At 40.3% G+C, this 12,669-nt stretch overlaps 1 non-coding gene across 1 annotated transcript; it reads left to right on the top strand.

The window, feature by feature from the left end:
* Positions 1-1,223: 1,223 nt before the first annotated feature.
* On the top strand, positions 1,224-1,415 carry LOC134194428 (U2 spliceosomal RNA). The gene has a single exon (XR_009972205.1). It is a non-coding gene; the product is annotated as a U2 spliceosomal RNA (small nuclear RNA).
* Positions 1,416-12,669: the final 11,254 nt, after the last annotated feature.

The following is a 12,669-nucleotide window of genomic DNA, read 5'->3' as shown; positions in this document are numbered from 1 at the left end:
TGTTTCTGTCCTTCTCAAGAACTTTAACAGCACAAAGTAATAGGAGAAGACGCATTATTGTTAATATCAATTCATTCTTTCTGGTACTTTCATGTTCTAAGGACAGTTTTGTGGAGTATATATATACATATATATATATATATATATATATATATATATATATATATAGGCAAACTAAGTCAATCTTTATTGACATGTTTTAGATATGATCATAATTTCAATTAATATTTTAATTATAGTCAACAGCATTAACATACTGATATTGCCACCAATACTGTCAAAAAATTAGTTTAGAGTTTATTAGTTATTTTATTTTTATATAAAACGAGGATTAATGGAAGATTGGTGATTAATTCATTCTAAACATACCATTGCACTAAACAGTAACAAAGATGTTATCCACTTTTATTAATTACATGTCGGTGACCATTGCAAACATGTGATCAGCAGAGTACTTAACTAGTTCTAATCTGATGGTATGCTGAACATCTGATTGATTCAAAACTTAATAACTTTAAATTTAGAATACTATATATTGAGAATTAGGATCCTCCAGAGCGTGCGCTGGGTAAATCTCTGGTATCCTAGGATAGTAGCGTCTCTTCCTGCAAAACTTGGTAAATGGCTGAGATATGCATGATAAAGGAAATCGAGTTGCAAATTCAATTACACCAGTAGTAATAACTGACTTGTGAATGAACTTGAGCTGAATCAGCCTAGTAATTGTGTTCGATACCTATCTACATATTCACCAGATTGCGAGCCAAGAATATGCACTACACTTTGAGATGAATGTGTACAGAGAATCAAATACGCGTACATTGATCAAATGAGATTAAGAACGTCACAAGTAGACACGCCCACGTGTGCCGCAATACTCTTTTTTGCCGGTTTGCTCTGCATTTTGAGCGCATACGGCAAACATTTACTTGAAACGACAATGACCCGACTTTTGCAAGCATGCAGTCGAGACGTTGCACAACGTTCGCGAAACGAATTCGTACCTCACAACTGGACGAGCCACGCCCACATACGTAAAGACAGTACTTTTACAAACGACGTCTCTTCAATACTTGTCTATGTTATTGGTCCACTACGGCACTGCAAAAATAACCGATGCTGTAAGGCCAACAATTTAAATCGATCGAAAGCGATCAGCTCATCACCAACAAGTGTCAGTTTATCACACACCAATAAGATCCGCACACCACCCACGGTTGGCTATCGCTTCTCGGCCTTTTGGCTAAGATCAAGTGTAGTATCTGTTCTTCTCAGTTTAATCTCTGAGACGCTGGGCATAGCTCGGCTCCAAGATTAACTCAATCTTTGGAACTTGGGACAGGGATGGCAGCTTGCTGCACCCTTCCCGCGCATTGTCCCAGTATTGCAATACTTCTGGGCTCAGTGCATCCCCTCCTGGGAAATACTCTAATACCAATGAAAGAAAAATGTACACATACAAAAGTGTAGGTCACACAGGGATAATCTGGGTGATGGTAAGACCTCGAGCCTGACAGAGGCGGTGCATATATAGTAGGTAGGATAATGTAAACTGCTTCATTAATTAATAATGACAATGATAGTTGGTAAACTTAAAAACAGTATAGTCGAAGTAGGCTGTTACACCTCGCAGTGCTGCGAATCAACAAGGGCGCTGCGGGCATTGTGAACATGTCAACGCAAACCGCGACTTTTAGCGGCGCCGTACCGTTGATAGAATCCGAGCGGCACTGAGCACAAACTGAGCAATGTTTTGTTGGGATTGCATCCATTTCATTTTTAGTTAATTAATCATAGATGCAGTATCCATAATCATTGAAATCAAAGTGGAAATACCAAGTCACAAACTCACTCTTGTCACATGCATTATTATCGCTTTTTTACTCTTATCTATCATAATTATAATAATATATTTTCTCTCACCCAAATAGGGTGCAGATATATAAACTTGAACGACTATACGTAAGCCTAATGTCCTAAAGATTTATGTAGAACAATAAATTCTTACAACTAATTTCAAATTTAATTGTTAGATATAAAAATGAAAAATAGATAGCTACGTCCAACGTATCTACATGGCAGACAGGAGTTTGTTCAGCGAAGAAAGGCATTTTAACTTTTTAAAAAAGGCTTTATTTTAGGCGTTAAAAGGATTTGCTAACACCGACTGAAATCCTTATCACACACGAGCCTGGTCAATACATCATGAACGCTAAGCTCCGCCTGCAGCAAATGAGCTTGCGTAGATCAGTTATATCTTGCCAGTAACTACACACAAACTAAACAGAAATGCTAACCGTGCAAATATCCCTGGTTTTACGCCGGAAATGACCTCCCTGTCACGAAGATATATAGGATGCTTTAGTTTTCGTTTTCTTTCAGCAGAGTTGATCCTCATCTCACAGAAAGTGAAGCTACCGCAACAAAATTGAACAGAAAGGAACTTTAGCCTCCGTTCTTCTGATCTAGGAAGAGAAACAAGAAATCAGGGTTTAGTATGAGGAAATTTAGATAGTTCTCTTCCAGCGAGTTGGCGTACACGCCTCTTGGGGTTCCTTTCCGTCAGTTGGCATCCAGACCCAACAAGGCTGTGACGTTCAAACTGCGGCTAGTTGGAGTGTTACAGGTGCAGAATGTCTTAGTGAACCCAAAGGCACTGACTGATACAGACGGTGTCGCTAAAACATATTCCCCAACCAAGACCTAAAAAGACGACTAATTAGCAAATTCTAATTCAATCCTTCGTAACACACAGGGTGGCCAATGTTTTAGCCTCACGGATGTAGCACCCAGTGCCGTCGTTGGCGGGGCCTGTTTCCAATAGGATGGATTTCGCCGAAGGAACAATACAATCAACTTTCTGTCTAAGGTATGGACGAGTAAATAAGTAATTTATAACATTGTTTATTGGTGACTGTATTGTAAGTGCATATATAGATATTTCGATACACATTTGAAAATAAATATATAAATTTATCAGTGAATCTAATAATGTAACGCAAGTGCTTTGTCACATGTTAACGGATACTACGCCACACCCGTTGAAAGCACATTAGACCGGAACAGTTTAATTTAATTCCTATGTAATATCCTGAGCCACAAGGGCCGCAAAAGCTATAGGTTGCCTGAAGTCAAACTTTCTCACCGCCTTCTTATCCGAAAATGTATATATGTATACATAATATATTAATTATTAAAAATTAACTTGTTGCTTCACAAAATTGTGCAGTTGACAGACTATTACTTAACTAAAGCTATACTCAAGATGAGCTAAAAATTTAATCAAGTTTAATGATCAAAGTTTATTCAACATACAGTATAGCAGTCTTTATAATTTGAATCAACTATTGATTCACACAGAAGCTGACTAATACTAACCAGGTGTTGTGCTTGGAGTTTTCAGACAGCGTAGCCCCATTATGACATGTATAAAGCTTAATAATAACATCGGTGCAGAACGAATGAACGCGATCGTTTAGCGGTGAGGCCATTGAAAAGAGCACGAACAAACTAAGTTTAGGCAGTCTGTGGTACATAAATATAGATACGCTATCTTTTCGTCAACATTTTTAAAATTGCATCGCACGCACCATAATTTACCGTTTTTCTGGGTCTGTACAACTCTTTGGTGGCAAAAACCTTGAAAAATTATCAACGTAAAGCGTAAGTTATTAACAATAACATTGTATTTTTATGAGAGTCCGTGAACGTATAAATAAAAGAATTAAATTTCCTTTAGTGAAAGGTAAGAACAAACTAAGAAAATTTACATTTCAAGGAAGAGCAGTGGAGCAAATAAAGTAGTTGTATTTCTTAACAATACAAGAAGCTTTTATATACCGTAAGTATAATTGTCTTTTAGCAACTATCTAATGCTTCTTCTAAACTACAATATTGATTTCTATAGATGGATTCTATAGAGATTCAAGTTGCGAAATAACTTGGCCAAACGAAGGTCTGTTTGATGGTCTTGTTGTCCAGCAGTTCTTCATGATCACGGCTAGCGGCTGGGGACAATCTTGAGGAATTGACGGTCTTTCATTTTCAACCACGGCATCGGTAACTTGGTAATCGAATCTGTATTGATCGAAGGGAAGCTGTCTTGCCCAGATTTCCCACAAAACAATTCCATAACTGAAATACAAATTGCTGATAATATTCACGTATAATTAAGTCAATTAGTTTGTGTCATAATACCTGTAAACATCTACTGCGGTATCGTATGGCTCTCGAAGAATCAATTCTGGAGCTCGCCATCTCGCTGTTCCAACACCTGCATAAGATAAACCTTCTCGTTTGGGAAGTAGAGAAATAGTTTGTGGTTCAGAGCGATTGCTGCGTCTAATCTGTTGTCGCACGGGTTTTCTGACGTTACTGTTAACGGTCCTCCCTAAACCGAAATCAGCCACTTTAACAATCCAGTCTTTGCTTACCAGAAGATTATCGCTTTTCAGATCTCGATGTATTCGAGGCGGTTCGAACGAGTGAAGAGAATGCATACCTGTTGCTGAATCCATGGCAAATGATATCTTACGCTCATAGTCGATATCAATCGATAAATCGTATAGTACGTTTCTTAGAGATCCTCGCTCCATATATTCCATGACAAGAAATGGAACGTCTCCAGGTTGTGACTTTCCTGCACCAATGAAGAGAACGATATTCTTGTGTCTTACAGTTCTCATAAACATTATCTCCGTTTCGAAGTCTTCTATAGACTTGGGAAGACCGACACCCATCATCTTCTTTACAGCTAGTGTTAGATTTCTGTAAGAAGCTTTGTAAACGCTGCCAGATGCACCATATCCAAGTAGTTCTCCCGACGTCACTTCATCTTCATCTATTTGCCATACATCTGTTAACACGTCTACTGTTTTTCTTAAAGTACGTTCGCTTAGTCTTTTTCTGTGTAGCACTAACAAATATGCTGTTACGCCAGCAGAAGCAACCGCAACGAATAAAGTGATTCCTGCTCCTATGAGAAAGTACGTAGGATATTGGCATGTAGAACCAGTGAAACCAACGTCACATTTGCATGCCGGGCGCAGACTTCCTTCCTTGAAGTCCGGTACACACTTTCCATATCTGCAACGGTCGACATCGCACACTGTGCATTCTGAGACTTTACGAGCTCCGACGTTAGCAGTCGTTAGGCCGTCTGGACACGGAACACAGTTTGGATCAGAAAACATCGTCTCTCTGTAATATCCTTTCTTACAAAAATTGCATGGTTTTTCTGATATATTGACTGAAGTAAATCCTGCTGGACATCTTACTGCTAAGTATTTGATATTTACTTTGATTGAGTCAAACATGATAAGAAATCCTTTCCAGTAAACACTTTTTGATAGAATGCCGTCAAGCGACCTGGCTGAGTTTTCGTTTAGTTGATATGTTGCTACTAGATACCACGATCTAAGATTTATAATAAACATCCACGTCTGCATTACTACGTCTTTACAACGACTTATTCCGAAAATTGAGCCAGTGTCGCAAGCTACGCTCAAAAGTAGTTGACCCGGTGTCGAGGCGGCTGAATAAGCACAAGGCCACACGTCTGAAAGATCGGGTCCTTCATTGACAGCTTTCACCTCTGACCATTGCTCTGTTTCGACGTCAAATACCCACAGATCATTCAAACATTTCATGGAAGCATTCATTCCACCAAATACATACATTTTTGACTGCATCATGACAGCCGCGTGTGTAGAGCGCGCGCTAGGCGAAAGAGATTGATTGCTGTCTCTGTCGACTTTTCGCCACTGCAGTTTTGGATTAAATGTTAATATCCACGTTTCATCAAATGCGGCTTTGGCTGCGAATGCAGGAATTCTTCCGCCAAATAGAACTGCGGTGGTTGCATTAGCCGTTGCAAGAGACATATGTTGACGATATGCAATCAAAGACGTTGATATCAGTAACTTCCACGTGTTGTCAGAAGTATTATAGATCCATGTTTCTAATTTTTGCTGGTTAAAAAGGTAGCCAAGTGCAACAAAGCAGCAGCTTTCCATGAACGTGCTGGCTTCGTAAAATCTATATTCTGAAATGTTTTTCTCTACTTTTAACCACCACTGCATGCTTCCTAGATCTAAGTTCCATATCAGTCCATTCGAAAGTGGTTGATCCATAGAAAAGGTTTTATCACTGAATCCTCCTACTACAGTTAAATCACTATCCTTCACATCGTAACTTGAATATAGTCTAGATGACAGTGCAATGGAAGGATCTCGCCATTTTTTCCAAAGCCAAACTCCATTTCTGTAAATGAATTTCCAAACGCTTGTTCTACCAACAAAAATGTCAGTTATGAAAACAATAATTTTATTCCAATCTTCAACAACTGTAGCCAATACGTCTACGTACCAATGATCAGGAATGTCGCTTGCAACGTATTCAATAATACATTCATTGCGTTTCAAGTCACATACGAGTACTTTTTGATCGCGGATGTTGAAAACGAGGTAGATATTGGTTTGTTTAATAAGTGCACAACCAAAAGTCTTTCTACTGCTCACGTCTTGAAATGGTTGCAATTTAGTGGAAATTGTTAATACCTTTGTCCATGCTTCGTTTTCGTACTTCCACAAAGTGTTCTTAGCAGTAGAATAGAGCAACATGCTACCTAAAAATGAGGTTACCAACTTGATGTAATTGTCCGAATAATTAGGAATGCTAAATTTGAAGTTAATCCACTTGTAGCTTTCAGTAATGTTTTGATTGACACACCTCACTTCGTGCGTTGTTAATTCTCCAGTTTGAGATAAATATGACAATATTATCGCTGATTGATGGCATAGGCAAGTAGTCTTTGTCGGTGGAACAGAAACTGAAACGATTTTGATAGCATCAAACTCGCCTTCGTTTGTAAGAGGTAACCATTTTGGAATGTCACCGGCTACGTTTGTTTGCTGCCAATTATGCGATACGGTGTCAAACAGCCACACTTCGACCCCCTTTGTATCAAATGAGCCTAGAACAAAAACCTTGGAGCAAAGTTGAACCATTAATGGTTTCCCAGATAATGGAGAAAATTTGTCACTATCCACTTTTTGCCAAGAGTTAGTGTGCATGGTATACAACCAACTTCCAAATATAGCGGGATGGTTATATGAAAATACAGAGGATTCACGACCTCCCGAGATCAGTAAATGATGCTGTTCTCGATTTCTAATCTTGACGCTATATGCGACCATTCCATATTGCTTCACTCGAGGTTCATTGATTGCCCAACTATTGAAAGATTGCCATCCTCGTGCGTTGACATCAAAGTGAACAAATTTCGTTTCATTTTTTGTATGTACGTTTTCAGCAGGTCGTGCCAGTTTTAAACCGCCTGTGTTCGATTCTTCATTTTTCCTGTTAAAGCTTTGAACCTGCTCAACTGATAAAGAGAGACAGATTACAAGAGTCCACCTCCTTTTGCACTTCAGCGACACTTTCATTGCTCTAGCCGTCGTCAGCATCACAAAAAGAACTTGGAGTCGATTCCAGTAATCGTCTTTATAAGCCATTGGCAGGAGTGTCTCTTCTTTTTAACAATTCGTCAGCACTTCAGGTGTGGTAGCGGCTGCCTTGAGCGTTTTGATCAATTGGAAATATCAAAGAAATGAACCGTTTGGAAAATCTTTGATTATATAGGGAGGTGAATTACATAATCCACTATCAATCACAAGTTAGACATACCTGTTACGTTATTCATAACCTTAGATAATTTCTTTTGTAGGAGCGGTTTTGTCTAGTAGTACGTTCTAAAGTAATGAATCCTTTAATAGCTTTTGAAATGATGCAATTGATTGGATAATTAATTACTTGGTATTTGCATTTATCGTGGCTTTAATGTCTTATTAGAACGTTTAATAATTTCTAAACACGGTATATGAAACTGATGAAAGAATCACAACAACGACTAAGGCATCATTTAAATGCATTGCTATATATATACAAGAAACCGAAAAGAACGTGAGTCATGTTGTTCCTCAATCTAAGGATGTAGTGACAGCTCAGTTTCTTACCGTAGACGTTAAAGAAACACTTCACCAGTCCGCGCATCTCTGACGTCGCCCTCGGCGCTAAACGTTTCTGGTCACACATCAAGTTGGGACGTTTGGCGCTATCTCAGAGCAAACTTGATAGCGGAGCATTATCTTAGGTTTAGAAAACAAAATCGTACATGGCGGGTTTCCAAATAAAGTCTAATAAGTGTAGGTTTCGTTTACCTTTAAAATTTGCTTATTCGAAAGTAAAATGTGCTTTCGCATCACTGACTCACCTTCAATCGACGGCCGTAGAACGAAGGCACTTTGTGTTACGTGATTATTTACGGTGACGCACGTTTCCTTTTGCCTTTCGCATTACGCAGACTCTTTTGTACTTTAGTATGACCTCAATTCGTAGAAAGAAACACGGGAGAAAATGCAAAAGACCGAGCGATTGCAACGTAGGAACGACTAGGTCGCTTATGAACTATAACTCGTTCTCTTTCACTGTTAGAGTCGCCTGAAGAGTCTATACCCGTCTCTTGTGTGCTCTCGTAGTTGGCTTCGAAACGCAAGACCAAAAAATGCGCCGCGCAATACAGCAAGCGTTCAGTCAGCAGCACAAGGCCTTAACGCACGTCAAAATCTTCCGCGCGTTTGTCAATCGGTGAAGTGTTCCTTTAACCTCTTTCAATTTGATCTACCTTAATTTATTTAATATTTAATGCTTTTCCTTGGTCTCTGTGGTAGCTAAGACGCATTTCAATCATCTGCAATAACCATTTTCAAGGTGTTGCAAACAAAACTATAATTTTATACAAATTATAACAACTTCTTTCAATAATCTAAACTGAAATTGACTAGCTACTAACAATTTCACTTTAAACGCGTCAGTTAATGCAACTAATTCTCTTCGCAGAGCACGCTCATTCAACGTTTTTCTTTTAGCATGAATAAGTATGCGGTTACGTCCGCTGATACAACCACAGCAAACAGAATAAGTCCTGTCACTATTAAGTAGTAAGTAGGATATTGGCAAGTAGAACCGGTGTAGCCGATGTGACACTTGATGACAGGTCGTAGACTTCTTTCGCTAAAATCGGGTGCACACTTGCCGTATTTGCAGGGATTAACGTCGCAGACGGTGCATTCTGTGATGTTACGAGCTCCAACGTTAACGGTCGTTAGGCCGTTCGGACATGCAAAACAATCTGAATCAGGATATGTCGACTCTCTATAAAATCCCTTTTTGCAAAAAGTACAAGGTTTGTCAGATATGTTGGATGAGGTAAATCCAGCTGGACATCTGACGGCCAAATATCTGATGTTTACTGCGTACGAGTCATACATGAGAAGAAATCCGTTCCAGTAAACAATTTTAGATATGACGTCTTCTATCTTCAATCTATGCCTATCGTTTCCTTTCTCTAGACTATAATCAATAGGATGCCACATTTTGCCATAAAGATGCCATAAAGAACGATGGTACTTGAATACGACAGGGCCGGCGTAAGCAAATTTAAATTGGTCAGGCCTAACGCACGCTAAAGGGTGGGGCAAGTCACATGACACAATACGAGTCTAATGCAAAATCCTCTTAACTCAAGGCTAACAACACTATACAGCTACAAGAATCGACCAAATACTGATAATCGATGTTTAGAACTACTGACAAACTGTTCAGCTACATGTGTCAGCAAAAGCGAATCAGTACGATCCTTGTGCACATGCAGCAAGAGGAGGTGATTTAATCTATTCTGCTTCATTGTACTCCCAAGGTACGTTTTAAATCTCTTGAGGGCACTAAATGACCTCTCACTGACGGCGTTGGTAGATGGCAGGATCATAATGAGTTTAAGGACTGTGACTACTTCCGACATCAAATCCCTTTCGTAAGGAGATAAACTCAAGATGTAGTCCCTAATGTCACACACAGTCACAGAAGTCATGTCTACGAGACCAAAGTTGGCTTGCAACATTTCAAGATGAAGCTGCAGTTGTTGGGCATCTAAATCGTCATGATACAATGAAGTGACATGGTTGAGGCATTCCTTATAATCGTCACCCTTGACAGCCTTTGGCAAAAGGTCCTTCAAGTTGCAGTACATTTCGAATCCGGGATGATCAAACCTGGCTTGAATAGCATTCACAATTAAATCGAGTGCTTCGTAATATTGCTGGCAATAAAATTGCTTGCAAACATCGAAAAACTCAGGTTCAGCAGTGCCTTCCTCATATCGCCTTGGAAGTTTCCTCTTTCTGGGCAGGACAGGGTCATCAACATCCAATTTAGTCCTTGTCTCTTGAAGACTCTTCCAGAAAAGATCGAACTGTGTGTCGTCTCTGAGCACGTGCAGAGTTACAACAGTCATCAAAGCTATCCGTTGACCCTCAGCAGCAGACAACTTGGGTGATTGTAGGGTCTTGCTCAAGTTATCACGATGCCTCAGAATTAGTTGTCCAAAAGCAACCCCAAACAACTATCGAAACGTTTTAAACTGGAATTGAAGGCCAATGATGCGGCTCTTGATAGCAGGATCAGATACATAATCTTTGGACATCTCCCAAAGCTGCTGCAGAACACAGTAGTTATCAATTACTGACTTCAAAGAGTCTGCCATGACCGTCCACCTTGTTAGACACAATGTGCGGAAACCAGGAGTGTCCGGTGCAAGACTTTCCTTCAACTTTTGCAAAGCAGTATCCCCTTTTGGAGAGTACTTCACAAGCTTTGAGACTTCATAAGTGGTGTCCAGTGCATCCTTCATCACTTTGCAATGTTTTACAGCATCCCCAACAGCCAAGTTCAACGCGTGCCCATAGCAATGGGTGTATAAAGCTCGGGGTTCTTCATCCAATAGCTGCTTTGCAACACCGGTATTTCCACCCTTCTTGTTGGCAGCACCATCATAGCATTGCCTTCGGCATCTTGACAGTGAGAAGTTCATGCGCACCAAAATATCTGATGACACTGACAATGGTATGTGCTGAGATGTCATCAGGCATCTTGACAGTGAGAAGTTCATGCGCACCAACATATCTCTGATGACACTGACAATGGTATGTGCTGAGATGTCATCAATCTGGTACATACCAATGATATCTTCTTGTGACTCTAAATTGCCATGATCAATCCAGCGAATACATAATACCAGCTGCTCTCTGTTGGATGAGTCTGTGCATTCGTCACACATGATGGAGAAAATTGTAGACTTCTGGATACATTCAGCTATTTCTCGAAGAATAGACAATGCCATGATTTTTATAAACTCATTTTGCATGTCATGAGATACATATTTGCTTGACTATCTAGTCAGCCAGCATTTTAGTAGAAGATCATCTTGACCACGTAACTTCAGTAACTGAATAAAGTTAGAGTCAGTCTCATCCCTTCTCCTCCAACTGGTAATCCCAGTCTGGCTAAAACCCTCAAATTGGAGATGATCTTGAGTAAACACTCCCTGTTCTGTTCCTTCTCAGTTGCGTGTTCTCTAGACAGCATCTCACCTACATCTGGGCAATTTGGGGGCAATTCAACGATCATTTGCATTGCCTCCCTGTGGCAAGACGACGATTCATGAGATTTGAATGCCACCGTGGCTTCCTTCCAGGTGGAAAACCCCTTTGATACAAAGGAAGGGTCCCCTTTCTGCCACTTGATCTTCTTCGACTGCAACGCTACCACACACACGTGGCAGAAGACGACATCATCCTTAGTGGAATAGTGCAGCCATTTCCACTTCTCAAACCAATGCGACTGACACGATCGTCTGACGACTACTTTCTTACTGAAGGTACGCTTTGGAAAGACGAAATCGGGCATTGGCTGATACGGCTGACTTGGAACTTCAGGTAGACAGGACTGAGCAGATTCTGTAGAAGACGACATGCTGTCCAGTGATCACGCATGTGCTGATCTCTTACCTGACTGGCACACCTACTACTTCCGGTAAGCCGTCTTCCTAGTGACTTCCGGAACGTTTCCCACTACTTCAGGCACACTGACTGTCTAACATGGACTTGTTGAGTTACTTCGATTTGGTCCTGCCAGTAATTAACTGCTGATAGAATTATTTCCTTTCCTCCACCAGCAGGGCGATTAAATACAAATATATTTAATTCCCTATACCGTTTACCGGAAGCTCTTTGCTTTTGTCTCCTGGTGGAACTACTACTTTCAAATATTGGTCCGGCCATCGGACCAACTTTACAGGCTCCGCCGGCCCTGTACGAAGAAGCTATAATAGACTTGACACTAGAAAGTAGCGTATTTTTGAAGTCTGGTATCATTTTGTAGCTTCCAGTGCCTTCTCGACCTACATATCGCATAGACTTGTACCCAGTACTCCTCCTCGCGCGCTCTCCACGTGCTTTGGCACGTTTTCTCTGTTCCACTCGCCAGGAGAAGGACTGGTAACATATTATGTCACGTGGAGAACTAGTTCTTCACGAGGTAGGTTTTCGGTGTATTGATTGGTCAAAACTGCAACGTGAGACGAAATTTTTTTTACAAAAGCACGCGTAGGATTCTATTAGAATGAATTGAGTAGCAATTACCTTGAAGATTAGACGATTATTAGCAATAGTTGTCGTCACGCAAGATGCAAGCTCATTAGTGTCTATGCTGTGTACATCATGATAACGACGTCTTCTCCGGCCAGAATTGACAGAAATGTCTCTAGCTGTTCAG

Source organism: Corticium candelabrum, chromosome 18 (genome assembly GCF_963422355.1).
Source record: "Corticium candelabrum chromosome 18, ooCorCand1.1, whole genome shotgun sequence".
In the NCBI taxonomy this organism is placed as follows: domain Eukaryota; kingdom Metazoa; phylum Porifera; class Homoscleromorpha; order Homosclerophorida; family Plakinidae; genus Corticium; species Corticium candelabrum.
The sequence above is the reverse complement of the archived record's forward strand: the minus strand, read 5'-3'. Positions and strand labels throughout refer to the sequence as shown.